Genomic DNA, 14,829 nt, shown 5'->3' with positions numbered 1-14,829 from the left:
AATTCAAGGGCCTCTCCTGGGGACCCTCATCACTGCAAGGCCAAGGAAACAGGCTTTGGTGGTGGGACCCGCAGTACATGACCACAGGATTCCAGTCTCTAGGTCTGTGATCTGAAGAGCATGGACTTTGGAGACAGACTTGAGTTCAAGCCCCAGTTCCACCACAAGGAAGTTACTTAACAATCGCAAACATGAATATAATCAAACCTACTTCTTGGGTAGTAGTGAGTGAAAGTCACTCAGTCGTGTCTGACTCTTGGGACCCCATGGACTGTGGCCTGCAAGTTTCCTCTGTCCATGGGATTCTCCAGGCAAGAATACTGGAGTGGGTTGCCATTTCCTTCTCCAAAGGTGATCAGCTTAAGTCCGGTTTAAATCTTTTATAAGTTTACCGATGGCATTTTGTTGATGCTGATCACAATTATTTCTCTGAACTGCCGTACTACAATGCCCTGTAATATTTTTTTTTTAAGGAGGCAGGTGTTTAAAAATGGACTCATTTGTTGTTTTTTTTAAGACAATTCCACATAATGTTACTAGTGGGCTAATGATGGAATTCAGCTTGCCACCCCCCAGGCCACTCTTCAAAGCAAGCTGCGTTATAGAACTTTCCCAACTGTGCGAGAACTTTGGGGTTAACTAGCAACAAGCCTGAAAGTTTGGTTACATATATAAGTACAAAGCTGGTTTATCAAATCCCTGTTCTGGCCCTCAACCCAGTGCATTTCAACTAAGGCGTCATCTACCTCCTTCTTAACGTTTATCAGACACTTGAATAAGTAAAGTCCAGCCACTCCTTGGAGATGGTTCCCTTTTTCAGACACTGGGCTGCTGAAGGGCTCAGGAGCCTCACGGTCCTGGGCTCCACTACTAGAGCCTTTACAACCTTCCAGAATCTCCATGTCCTCCTTTTCCTCACTCCTTTCATCCTCCGTGGGTTCTGGGTTTTCCTCCTGGGAAAGCGAGTCCAGGCTGGGGCCGTGGCCCCCCACAGTGACTCGCCTTCCGGTGGAGCAGGGCCCCCAGGGCCCTTTCCTGGGGGCCCTGGGCAACATCCTGGCTCCTGCCAGCCTCTGGGGGAGACATTTCCTCTTCCAAGGCTTCGACCATGTCCTTGGGCACTAGGGGCCCTTCTCTCAGCCGTCTCACTCGGTCTCTCTTCTTCCTCCTTAAGGGAATCCAGGAGTTTTCTATGGCCGTTAGGAAAAGGCTGATTTCCTCCTTTCCGCAGGGAACTCGTTTATGCTGGACCTTTAAGTCAGTGAGGATTTTTTCAGTCCATGCTGTCACAACCATGATGCCTTCCACTGTCTCAGGGCCCAGAGATGACGCTTGGAGGGCTAGTTCTTCCATCACAGACCCCAGGGCTAGAAACGTAATGGGCTTCCTTGGCTTCTGTAGTTTTCTTCGCTTACTCGGTGGTGATGGTACTGTTACGTCATCATAAAAACTCCAAGCCAAAGCCCATCTCATTGTGCGACCCTGGCAGAGTTCAGTACAGGTGACTTTAGGAACCCTCTGTATGTGAAGTTCTTCCTTCAGAGGAGCCAGGCTGCATTTCTCTCCCAGCATACCCAAGCATTCTTGGGTATTGAGCATCAAATGGTATTAAGTATCATTTGAAGGTGCCCGGCAGGCCCCCTCTGGGATCTCAGATTTTTGTAATGCAGATAACAGCCACAGGGTCAAATCTCAGACTGTCCACCATACCATCCAAGTGACCCCTATAGTAGCTCCCCACAATGAGAAAACTCTCAAAAAATGTCAATTTCTGCTCCTGTTCTCTATCATTTTGCTGCTCAGTATAAGAATATCCAAAGCATTCATAACTTCAATATGAGACATTCTAATTACTTTGGGGCTGAAGACTGAGATCTAATGTGTGAAATGTTAATGCTGAACATACCTTCTCGTCTGTGTCCACTAGCATTCTTTCAACTTGACTGACATATAAGTTAGGTCTGATTAAGGTGCATGGCTCAAGGACTTCTGACAAATGTATGCACGTATGTAACCACCGATCAAGGCATACATGGTTTGCACCAGAAAGTTTCCTCATGCCTCTTTGCAGTCAGACCCTCCTAACCCCTAACCCAGGGAACCACTGATCACACCGCCACCATCAGAAATCAGATGTGTCTTCTCCCGAATGTCCTATGGATGAAATCACACACGTGGTCTTTCCTGTCTGGTTTCTTTTTTCCACCCTCATGTTTTGGGGATTCATCCCATGTATTAGTAGGTTGTTCCCTTTACTGCTAAGAACTAATCCATTGTGTCACAATTTCTTTACCTATTTACTTGGCTTCCCTGGTAGCTCACTTGATAAAGAATCCATCTGCAATGCAGGAGACCCTGGTTCGATTCCTGGGTCAGGAAGATGCACTGGAGAAGGGATAGGCTACCCACTCCAGTTTTCCTGGGCTTCCCTTCTGGCTCAGTTGGTGAAGAATCCACCTGCAATGCACGAGACCTGGGTTTGATCCCTGGGTTGGAAAGATCATTCTGTACAGTTATAAACTTGGCTGTTGCATATGTGTGTGCCTTTGTGTGAAAACCTAAAGCATCACTGCCTAAGTATTCATCGTGTAGAATATTGGTAGATATTAGGCTTATGTGATAGGTCTGTCCAAATGAGGTCCCAGTCAGGAGGGCAGAAGTAAGACCTAAACACAAAGACAGCATCAGGATCAATTCTTCACAGACTCAGAGAGTAAGCCGCCAAGTTAATATCATGAGAAGAAGAGCAAAAGATTAGTCCACAAAAATCAAAGTAAATAAGCGAAATAAAGACTTGACTCAAAATGATGCACTTAATTTCAAATAAACAAAAGCAGAGATGATCAGATGGCTACCCACTCCAGTCTTCCTGGGCTTCCCTCATGGCTCAGCTGGTGAAGAATCCACCTGCAATGCAGGAGACCTGGGTTCGATCCGTGGGTAGTTGAGGGACATTTGTTTCCAGGCTTTTTTCTATTATAAATAAAGCTGCTCTTTGTGTGCCAGTCTTTCAGTAACATTTCATTTCTCTTGGGCACATATCTAGCTGCAGAACTTCAGAGTTATGTGATAAGTAGATGTTTAAATTTTTACATGTTTCTAAAAAGTGCCCAACACTGTGAGAGAGGTCCAGTTGCTTCACGGTCTTTGCAGACACTTGATACTCTTTTAGCCATTTTAGTGGAAATGAAGTGGTAACATTGTGCTGTTACTAACTTTTTCAAAAAGTTGGTGGGAAAATGCACATAACATAAACTTTTACCATCTTAACCATTTTAAGTACACAGTTCAGCGGCATTAAGTACAGTCACATTTTGTGTAACCCTTCAGTTCAGGCCAGTTCAGTTCAGCCACTCAGTCGTGTCCGACTCTTTGCGACCCCATGAATCGCAGCAAGCCAGGCCTCCCTGTCCATCACCAACTCCTGGAGCTCACTCAGACTCACGTCCATTGAGTCAGTGATGCCATCCAGCCATCTCATCCTCTGTCATCACCTTCTCCTCCTGCCCCTAATCCCTCCCAGCATCAGAGTCTTTTCCGATGAGTCAACTCTTCACATGAGGTGGCCAAATACTGGAGTTTCAGCTTCAGCATCATTCCCTCCAAAGAAATCCCAGGGCTGATCTCCTTCAGAATGGACTGGCTGGATCTCCTTGTAGTCCAAGGGACTCTCAAGAGTCTTCTCCAACACCACAGTTCAAAAGCATCAATTCTTCAGTGTTCACCTTTCTTCACAGTCCAACTCTCACATCCATACATGACCACTGGAAAAACCATAGCCTTGACCAGACGGACCTTTGTTGGCAAAGTAATGTCTCTGCTTTTGAATATGCTATCTAGGTTGGTCATAACTTTTCTTCCAACGAGTAAGTGTCTTTTAATTGCATGGCTGCAGTCACCATCTGCAGTGATTACTGCCATCCATCTCTAGAACTTTCATCTCATGCAACTGAAACTCTGCCCCCATTAAATCCTCCTCATTAATGTCTCCTCATCCCCCTTCCCCCAGCCCTGGGCAGCCACCAGTGTACTCCCTGTCTTTGTGAACTTGGCAACCGCTCTAGTACCTTGTATAGTGGAACTGTACAGTGTCAGTCCTTTGGTGGCTGACTCGTTTCACTTGGCATGATGTCCTCGGGGTCTCTCCATGTTGTAGCATGTGTCAGAACTGCCTTCCTTTCGATTCTTTTGGGTAAGTATCCAGAAGGGGGATTACAGGATCTTACGCAAATCCCATGGATGGAGGAGCCTGGAAGGCTGCAGTCCATGGGGTTGCTAAGAGTCGGACACGACTGAGCAACTTCACTTTCACTTTTCACTTTCATGCATTGGAGAAGGAAATGGCAACCCACTCCAGTGTTCTTGCCTGGAGAATCCCAGGGACGGGGGAACATGGTGGGCTGCCGTCTCTGGGGTCACACAGAGTCGGACACAACTGAGGCGACTTAGCAGCAGCAGCTGCGGATTCACCACACCATCTCCCATAGAGGCGGCACCACATTACGTTTCCACTGTCAGTGCACAGAGTCCCCATTTGTCTACTAACACTCGTTGTTTCCTGTTTTCCTTTTTTTTCTTCTTTTTTTAAAAAAACCAGTCATCCTAATAAGTGTGAGGTACAGTTACAGTACAGTTCAGTCGCTCAGTCGTGTCCGACTCTTTGCGACCCCATGAATCACAGCACGCCAGGCCTCCCTGTCCATCACCAACTCCCGGAGTTCACTCAGACTCACGTCCATCGAGTCAGTGATGCCATCCAGCCATCTCATCCTCTGTCGTCCCCTTCTCCTCCTGCCCCCAGTCCCTCCCAGCATCAGGGTCTTTTCCAATGAGTCAACTCTTCGCATGAGGTGGCCAAAGTACTGGAGCTTCAGCTAGAGCATCATTCCCTCCAAAGAAATCCCAGGGATGATTTCTTTTAGGATGGACTGGTTGGATCTCCTTGCAGTCCAAGGGACTCTCAAGAGTCTTCTCCAACACCACAGTTCAAGAGCATCAATTCTTCAGTGCTCAGCCTTCTTCACAGTCCAGCTCTCACATCCATACATGACTACTGGAAAAACCATAGCCTTGACTAGATGGACCTTAGTCGGCAAAGTAATGTCTCTGCTTTTCAATATACTATCTAGGCTGGTCATAACTTTTCTTCCAAGGAGTAAGCGTCTTTTAATTTCATGGCTGCAGTCACCATCTGCAGTGATTTTGGAGCCCAAAAAAATAAAGTCTGACACTGTTTCCACTGTTTCTCCATCTATTTTCCATGGAGTGATGGGACCAGATGCCACGATCTTCGTTTTCTGAATGTTGAGCTTTAAGCCAACTTTTTCACTCTCCTCTTTCACTTTCATCAAGAGGCTTTTTAGTTCCTCTTCACTTTCTGCCATAAGGGTGGTGTCATCTGCATATCTGATGTGACTGATATTTCTCCCGGCAATCTTGATTCCAGCTTGTGTTTCTTCCAGTCCAGCATTTCTCATGATGTACTCTGCATAGAAGTTAAATAACCAGAGTGACAATATACAGCCTTGATGCACTCCTTTTCCTATTTGGAACCAGTCTGTTGTTCCATGTCCAGTTCTAACTGCTGCTTCCTGGCCTGCATACAGATTTCTCAAGAGGCAGGTTAGTTGGTCTGGTATTCCCATCTCTCTCAGAATTTTCCACAGTTTATTGTGATCCACATAGTCAAAGGCTTTGGCATAGTCAATAAAACAGGAACAGATGTTTTTCTAGAACTCTCTTGCTTTTTCATGACCCAACGGATGTTGGCAATTTGATCTCTGGTTCCTCTGCCTTTTCTAAAACCAGTTTGAACATCAGGGAGTTCACGGTTCACGTATTGCTGAAGTCTGGCTTGGAGAATTTTGAGCATTACTTTACTAGCGTGTGAGATGAGTGCAATTGTGCGGTAGTTTGAGCATTCTTTTGCATTGCCTTTCTTTGGGATTGCAATGAAAACTGACCTTTTCCAGTCCTGTGGCCACTGCTGAGTTTTCCAAATTTGCTGGCATATTGAGTGCAGCACTTTCACAGCATCATCATTCAAGATTTGAAATAGCTCAACTGAAATTCCATCAGCTCCACTAACTTTGTTCTAGCTTTTAGTGTGAGGTATAGCTCACTGTGATTTTGATTTACATTTTCTTAATAGTTAGCAATGTTGAGCGTTTTTTCACATGCTTGTTGACCACTTCTATGTCTTCTTTGGAGAAATATCTAGTCAGTCCCTTGGCCAGTTTTTAACATTGGGATGTTAGTTTTCTGTTGCTGCTGCCACTAATTTTTCAACTGTGCTTCTCTTGGTGATGTCATTTCATTTTATAGATGAGGACACTTTAGTCCAGAGTGGCAAAGTGACCACCATGGTGCTAGTCGCAGGCATTGTTCTTATGCCATCAAAGATAAAAAGGAGCGATCGTTTGGATAATCATTTGAAGACTGATTGAACATATACTAAGGGCAATAGAAGTGTGACACAGGCTGGGGATAGAGGTTTACAAGTTGCTGGAGGGAGACAGATAAGTAAGCAGGCAATGTTAGCACAATGCGATGAGCACCATGACTGGGGAAGAACAGTCTGCTCTGACTACTTGGGAAACTGGAAAGAGTTTAGCAGAGCTGGAGGACTAAGCATAGGAATGGCTGGCAGTGAGGCTGGAAATGGAGATTGGTCACAGCTCCTAGTTGTAAACAACAGAATCCTCTCAAGCTTGTTTAAACAGAAAGTAAATTTGTAAAAGAATATTAGAACATCCCCAAGAGGACCAGAGAATGGGGCTTCGAGGCCACAGAACCAGAAACAGTGCCCAAACTACCTCCACGGGGCTTTCAGCAGAGACTTCACTGTTACCGCCCTGCTGATACAGTCACCGAAGCTCCCTGACTGTGGTGGTAGAGACACCCAGTGCCCACCAGTGCTGGCCCCCCAAGCCGCTTGCCTCTGCTCTCTTTCTGGTCTTCACGATTCCCCAGAGTGCCGGCTTCCTCACCCCGCTCACTGGTGAATGAAACCTTGCATGGCTGTGTCTGATGGACAGAACCTGAGCTCCCCAGATGCAAGTCGGGAAAATGAGCGTTTCTGGCTTCTGTCTTCGTTAGGCAGGACTCTAAAGGAGGGGAAACTCCTCAGTTATAGACAGGGTTTAAAAAGCAGTGGGCAGGTTCACACAGACACTTGTACAAGAACGTTCACAGCAACTTCATTTGTAACAACCAATAACTGGAGAGAGTCCAGATGTCCTTCAGCAGGTGTTTAATGGGTAAACAAAGTCTGGTCTGTCTGGTCCATGGAGTATTCCTCAGCAGTGAGAGGAACGGGCTATTAATACACACAGCAGCGGGGATGACTCTCCAGGGAACGATGCCGAGTGAAAGAAGCCAGTCCCCGCGGGCTCCACACTGGGTTACTCCATTGATATGACATTTTTAATCTGTATTTATTTGGCTGCACCAGGTCTGAGTTGCAGCAGTCAGGATTTTCAATCTTGGGCCCCCTGCTTTGCAAGAGTGGCGTCTTAGCCACTAGACTGCCAGGGATGTCCTGATGTAACATTTTGAAAGAGAAAATCTTGGAAAGCAGATTGGTGATTGCCGGGTGTCAGGTATGTGAAAAGGGCTCAGTGGGAGTGAGATGGGGTTGGTTATAATGATGGATAGGCTGGTCTGTATCTTGACTGTGGAGGTGTATACATGGACTCACGGACACAGCTGAGTGACCTCACTCGCCCACTCACACACCCATGAGTGCGAGCGGAACTGTAACTCGGGGGAGATGGGTGTGTTCCGTCCATGCTAGAACCCCGGTTCTGTTACTGCGCTGTAGTTTCATAAATGTGTTGGCTTTGGAGGGAACTGGGCAGAGGGTACATGGCATTGGAGGGAACTGGGCAGAGGCTCATTCTCTGTGTATCATTTATTACAGCTACATGTAACTTACAATTATCACTATAAAAACATTAAGAAAAAAATTAGCAGTGGGAAGCCAGAATACACTAGGCGTCTGGGGGTTTATTTTAAGAGCAGCGGGGAACTATTGAGGAATTGTAAGCAGCAGTGACATGTCTCCATTTAGCACCTATTTTCTATCCAATGGTAGGATAATGTCCTGGTTTAAGTTACAACTGTGACAGTTTACTTTAAAATAAAATTTAAAAGATCTGAAAAAAAGACAAAAAAAAAAACCCTTGATGTGGTTTCCCAGAGTCTCCAAGAAGGCAATTTTAGGCTCAATATGTGAACTGTGATTCCTCATCCAGAAAAAAATAATAAGAAATCATTCTCTCATTCATTCCACAAGCATTTCTTAAGCACGTCCTATGGGTCAGGCACTGAGCCAGGCCCTTCAGATTCTGTGATGAGTAAGACAACCCTGCCTTTGTCAGACTGCACTGTTAGACCCTGGGGGGGGGGGGAAACAATGGCTCAAATAAGAAATGGACTTATGTGAAAATCATGTAACCTGAAAGCTGGGGACAAAGGTCCAGAGAGGGCGCAGTGGCCTCACAGCGTCACTCGCGTCCCAAACTCCTACTGTCTTTCTGCTCCACCGTCCTTGGCAGGCGTCTCCAGGAAGGACGAGGAGCTGAATCAGCAGGCGCCTCAGTTCCCCCCGAATGCTCCCCCAACCCCAGGGCTGCACCCAGAAGCTTCTGTTCCTGTATCGCTGACCCCTCCCATCCCGAAGGGAGCTGGGAATGAGGCTGATGAGGAGAATGGATGCCGTTGCTGTTGTTCAGTCCCTCAGTTGTGTCCGACTCCGTGACCCCACGGACTGCAGCACCCCAGGCCTCCCTGCCCTTCACCATCCCCCGGAGCTTGCTCAGACTCATGTCCGAGTCGGTGATGCCATCCAACCATCTCATCCTCTGTCATCCCCTTCTCCTCTTTCCGTCAGTCTTTCCCAGCATCAGGGTCTTTTCTAATGACTTGGCTCTTTTAATCAAGTGGCCCAAGTATTGGAGCTTCAGCTTCAGCCTCAGTCCTTCCAATGAATATTCAGGACTGATTTCCTTTAGGATTAACTGGTTTGATCTCCAAGGGTGTCCAAGGGACTCTCAAGAGTCTTCTCCAACATCAAAGTTCAAAAAGCATCTATACTTCAGCACTCAGCCTTCTTTATGGTCCACCTCTCACATCCATACATGACTACTGGAAAAACCATAGCTTTGACCCTATGGACCATTGTTGGGAAAGTAATGTCTCTACTTTTTAATATACTGTCTTATGTTTGTTACAGTGGTTTTGTTTTTGTTTTTGTTTTTGTTTTTCCAAACAGCAAGTGTCTTTTAATTTCATGGCTGCAGTCACCATCTGCAGTTATTTTGGAGTCCCCCAGAATAAAGTCTCTCACTGTTTCCCCATCTGTTTGCTAAGAAGTTGTGGGGCTGGATGCCATGATCGTAGCATGTTGAACGTTGAGTTTTGAGCCAGTTTTTTCACTCTCCTCTTTCGCCTTCATCAAGAGGCTCCTTAGTTCCTCTTCACTTTCTGCCATAAGGATGATGTCATCTGCATATCTGAGGTTATTGATATTTCTCCCAGCAATCTAGATTCCAGGATGTGATTCATCCAGGCCAGCATTTCTTATGATATACTCTGCATAAAAGTTAAGTAAGCAGGGTGACAATATAAAGCCTTGATGTACTCCTTTCCCAATTTGGAACCACTCCTTTATTTCATGTCTGGTTCTAACTGTGGCTTCTTGACCTGCATACAGGTTTCTCGGGAGGCAAATAAGGTGATCTGGCATTCCCACCTCTTTCAGAATTTTCCGCAGTGTGTTGTGATCCACACAGTCAATGGTTTTAATGTAGTCAATGAAGCAGAAGTAGAAGTTCTTCTGAAACTCTCTTGCTTTTTCTATGATCCGTTGGCAATTTGATCTCTGGTTCCTCTGCCTTTTCTAAATCCAGCTTGAACATCGGAAGTTCCCGATTCACGTACTGTTGAAGCCTCACTTGGAGAATTTTCAACATTACTTTGCTAAAATGTGAGATGAGTACAATTGTGTGGTAGTTTGAATATTCTTTGGCATTGCCCTTCTTTGGGATCAGAAAGGAAACTGACCTTTTCCAGTCCTGTGGCCTCTGCTGAGTTTTCCAAATTTGCTGGCAGATAGAGTGCAGCACTTTCACAGCATCATCTTTTAGGATTTGAAATAGCTCAGCTGGAATCCCATCACCTGTGCTAGCTTTGTCCGTAGTGATGCTTCCTAGGGCCCACTTGACTTTGGACCCCAGGATGTCTGGCTCTAGGTGAGTGATCACACCATCATGATTATCTGGGTCATGAAGATCTTTTTTGTACAGTTTTTCTGTGTGTTCTTGCCACCTCTTCTTAATATCTTCTGTTTCTGTTGGGCCCATACTGTTTCTGTCCTTTACTGTACCCATCTTTACATGAAATGTTCCCTTGATGTCTCTAATTTTCTTGAAGATATCTCTAGTCTTTCCCATTCTATTGTTTTCCTCTATTTCTTTGCATTGTTCCCTCAGGAAGTCTTTCTATCTCTCCTTGCTGTTCTCTGGAACTCTGCATTCAGATGGGTATATCTTTTCTTTTCTCCTTTGCCTTTTGCTTCTCTTCTTTTCTCAGCTATTTGTAAGGCCTCCTCAGACAGCCATATTGAGTGACAACTAACTGGTGTCATCTGCCCATGTGTGTGATGGACATATGACACACGGCCTGCAGAGCTGCAAATCCAGCCTTGAGGCAATTAGGGAAGACTTCACAGAGAAGGAGGTCTTTTTTTTGCCAAAAAAATATTTGTATGTTTATTTGGCCATGTGAGGACCTTTAGCTGTGGGACCTTCAGTCTTCAGTACAACATCAGGATCCTTAGTTGAGGGTTGAGGGGCTTTTAGTTGCGGTATGTGAACTCTCAGTTGTGGCATATGGAGTCTAGTTCCCTGACCAGGGATTGAACCTGGACCCCTGCACTGGAAGCAGAAGTCTTAGCCACTGGGTCACTAGGGACGTCCCAGAAAGAGACCTTTTGAAGACATGCTCGTCGAGGGACCTGCATTGCAGGTACCAAGCGTGGGAAAAGCAGCTGTTGTGTGTAAGACAGAAAGGAAAAGCTAGTGATGTTGGAGCATAAGAGTGTTTTAGGAGGGTTGGGAGAAAAGGCTAGAAAAACGGGCTGAGACCAGAACAGGAAAAGCCTTGAATGTCACGATAAGAACTCTGGACTTGGTCCTCTAAAGCAGTAGTTATCATCTGGGGGTCTTGTTAAAACACAGACGGCTAGGCCCCACCACCAGACTTCCAGACTGAGTCTGTCTGGGATGGGGCCTGACAACTTGAGTTTCTTCCTGCTGATGAGGGGACCCCATGTGGAGAGACACAGGTGTCAGGAATAGGACAGAAGTTTTCAAGCAGGGGAATCATACAATCAGTTTTCTCTAGAAGGCTCTTCAGTGGAACTAACCCAGGGACCGAGTGACTTTCTGCAGTGTCAGATACAGCAGCTCCCTGGGTCAGGAAGATCCCCTGGAGGAGGCGATGGCAACCCACTGCAGTAGTCTTGCCTGAGAAATCCCATGGACAGAGGAGCCTGGCAGGCTACAGCTCATGGGGTCACAAAAGAGTCAGGCATGACTTAGTGCCCAGATCACCACCACCACCATATTTGAGTGACAGGAGAACAAAGACATCGCAAGTCAACTCTGAGAGTCCAGGGGAATTTTCGTCCATCAGTGGGGGTCCACAGATGACTTAAGACTAGGCCAGGATTCTGGGCTAGAGTCAACAGAAAACGTCTCTGGTTAATATAAGCAGAAACAGAGCTTATCGGGCGGATCTTTGTGGCCAAAGAAGAGACGGGAGGCTAGAAATTCAGAGTCAGAATGTGGTCAGGAGCTTGGGAGGGGAAGAAACCCTGGTTGTCCTGGCACTGCACTCACCACTTCAGCACAGGCGCTCATCCCAGGACTCTTGACACGGCTGCCACCAGCCTTCACATCACTCTCCCAGGAGTGAGGATCCCAGGCAGGAACACTGCTCGTTCCCCCACCTCCTGGCTGCCAGGGAGGGGTCATATGGCTCCCTTTGGCTTCTGTAGACCCAGTCAATGGAGGAAAAAAAAAGTAGAAAGTGAAAGTCACTCAGTCGTGTCCTACTCTTTGGGACCCCAAGGATTCTCCAAGCCAGAATAATGAAGTAGGTAGCCTTTCCCTTCTCCAGGGGATCTTCCCAACCCAGGGATCAAACCCAGGTCTCCCGCATTGTGGGTGGATTCTTTACCAGCTGAGCCACCGGGGAAGCCCAAGAATACTGGAGTGGGTAGCCTATCCCTTCTCCAGCGGATCTTCCCGACCCAGGAATCGAACCGGGGACTCCTGCATTGCAGGCGGATTCTCTTCCATGCCAATGGAGAATCTCCCCCAAATAAGATCCATCTGCAGATGCTGGGGAGCCAAAACCCACGCAGTACACATACTTCCCCACAGACCAGAGGACATGGGCCCAGGTCTAGGATGTCTGCATTAAACAGGACAACCTCAGGGGCATCAGCTAGAAGCCCTGCCCACATGTTTGCAGTTACTGCCAGCAAGGTCCATCCGGCGAGGTCCCACTGTGATCAAGAGCAGAGATAAAACACCCAGCCTCCACCGTGGCTATTTCCGTTTCATGGCCTCACTGCAGTGGGCAGATCAGGAGGGAACCATGCACGGTAGTTGAATAGAGAAACCGTGTCTTCCTGGGGAGGAAAAAAATTTTATTTATTTTTTTTTTTCATTTAAACCAGTTTTTTCTGATCTTTATAGAAACAACCCAATAAAAGGTCTCTGGCTCAGATTTTGGAGTTGAAACTCAGAAAACATCGTGTTTATCATGGAAGCACTTTTCTGTTCCAGTCCTCCTGGGCTGATCACACAACTGGTTTTGCTGAGAGCAGGAGCTCTGGGCAGTGTTTGTCTGGGTCCCTGGAGGCGCTGGCTTCAAACGCTCCCCCGCAGCGCTTCACATGTGGCTGCAATTAGCTGTGCGGCAGAGCTCCTGCAGGAGGAGAAACTGTAGGTCCTGTGTTTCGCAGCAGGAAGCTGTGACCCTTTCTCATTTTGGTTGCAAATCCTCCACTTTGAAGGTGTTTCATTTGGGGAACTGCACAGGAAGTCCTTGATTGTATGTTACTCTCTTGGCAAAGACTTCTGCTCCCGGAAATAGGAGTGCTTTTGTCCTTCCTTCTCCAGTTACATGAAGGTGTTGCGGGGCGGGCGGTGGGGAACTTGTGCTTTGGCTACTGCTTGACCTGCCCCCCGTCCCCCGTCCACCTCTCTGACCTCATCTCCACTAGTCTTCCCCTCCTACCCCACACCGGCCTCCTGGCTGGGGTTGGAACGCACGAGGCAACCTTCCGCCTCTGAGTCTTTGTACTTGCTTGGTCTTTCCCTGGCACATCCTCCCCTCGTTGTTGTTGATCAGTCCCTCAGTCATGTCCGACTCTCTGCGACCCCATGGACTGCAGCACGCCAGGCCTCCCTGTCCATCACCGCCTCCGAGAGCTTGCTCAAAGTCACGTCCATCGAGTCGGTGATGCCATCCAAGCATCTCATCCTCTGTCACCCCCTTCTCCTCCTGTCCTCAATCTTTCCCAGCATCAGGGTCTTTGCCAATGAGGCGGCTCTTCGCATCAGGTGGCCAAAGGATTGGAGCTTCAGCTTCAGCCACTTCAGCGTCAGTAGGGACACAGGATTTGCTCCTCGACTTCCTTCCGGTTTCTGATGATGTATTTCTTACTGTGGAAGCCTTCCTGCTTCTGGTAAGTCCACCTCTCACCTTCCTTGGTATTTTCCTCACTCGCCCTGCCCTGTTTCTCCCCAGTGTACCTGACACACTACTCTCATTTCTTTGTTTACTACCTATCTTCCACGAGAATCTGTCTTCATGAGGCAGAGAGTACGTCTTCTTCCTTGCTGATCGCTGGTGGTCAGTGCGTAGTAGACACACAATAAACTGTGTTGGATGAGTGGGTGCAGGAAATAGTAAAAGCTATCATTTCACAAGTAGCAGAGTTATAAACATCATCTCTAAGGGAAGTGAATTCATGCTGATGCAGTTAGTGCAGTGAGGGGCCCGTACCAGGATCAGAAGCCACTGGGTAAAGGGGAAATAGAGATTTTGATTATTTACCCTTGACTCCTCCTCTGCAGTTCCAGCTCACATACCCAGCGGCCTTTCCGACAGTCCCTTTTGGATGTCTTAGCTCACACTACATACATCCCAGGTGGAATTCTTGATTCCTCCTGCTGCTGGTATAAATCTGGTGTTTCCAGAACTTCCCAGTTCCATAAATGACCACCCTTTACCTAGCTCAGGGCAAAACCCAAGGCATCACTTTGGGTACCTGGCTTCCCTCTAGCCCCTACATGCAACCCACCAGAACATGACAGAAATGCTCAGTTGGCCACAAAGTTGTGTCCCCTTCTGCAGATGGGGAGTGGCTGCACACATCAGGACATTTCCTAGCACCCATCATTCGGGTGAGGCCACATGGCTCTCGCTATGGAATATAAGCAGAATGATTCAAGCCGTAGCCATGCCCCTGAGGCCTTCTCTTTGCCTCCTGTCTCCATCTGTCCGCTGGAGGAGGAGCATCCTGAAAGGATTCTGGGGCCCCAGGGGTGGGCAGGGTCTCAGGGTGAGGATCCTGGGTCCCCGAGTCACCACCTGGAAGAGAAGCCGCTTACTCTCCTAGAACCGCTCACCGTTCAGACCTCACGTGAAAAACCACCACGTTTTCGGGCTCATTTGATTTAGTAGCTGGCATTACCTTAACTAGTGCATCTCTCTCCAAACATATCTCAGATCTGCTCACCTGTCTTCATC

The 14,829-nt window shown here is 47.3% G+C and overlaps 1 pseudogene; it reads right to left on the bottom strand.

Moving 5' to 3' along the window:
- Window positions 1-635: 635 nt before the first annotated feature.
- LOC138424242 (RNA N(6)-adenosine-methyltransferase METTL16 pseudogene) lies at window positions 636-1,572 on the bottom strand (annotated as a pseudogene).
- Between the last annotated feature and the right edge of the window lie 13,257 nt (window positions 1,573-14,829).

Source organism: Ovis canadensis, chromosome 19, assembly GCF_042477335.2.
Source record: "Ovis canadensis isolate MfBH-ARS-UI-01 breed Bighorn chromosome 19, ARS-UI_OviCan_v2, whole genome shotgun sequence".
Taxonomy (NCBI): domain Eukaryota; kingdom Metazoa; phylum Chordata; class Mammalia; order Artiodactyla; family Bovidae; genus Ovis; species Ovis canadensis.
The sequence above is the reverse complement of the archived record's forward strand: the minus strand, read 5'-3'. Positions and strand labels throughout refer to the sequence as shown.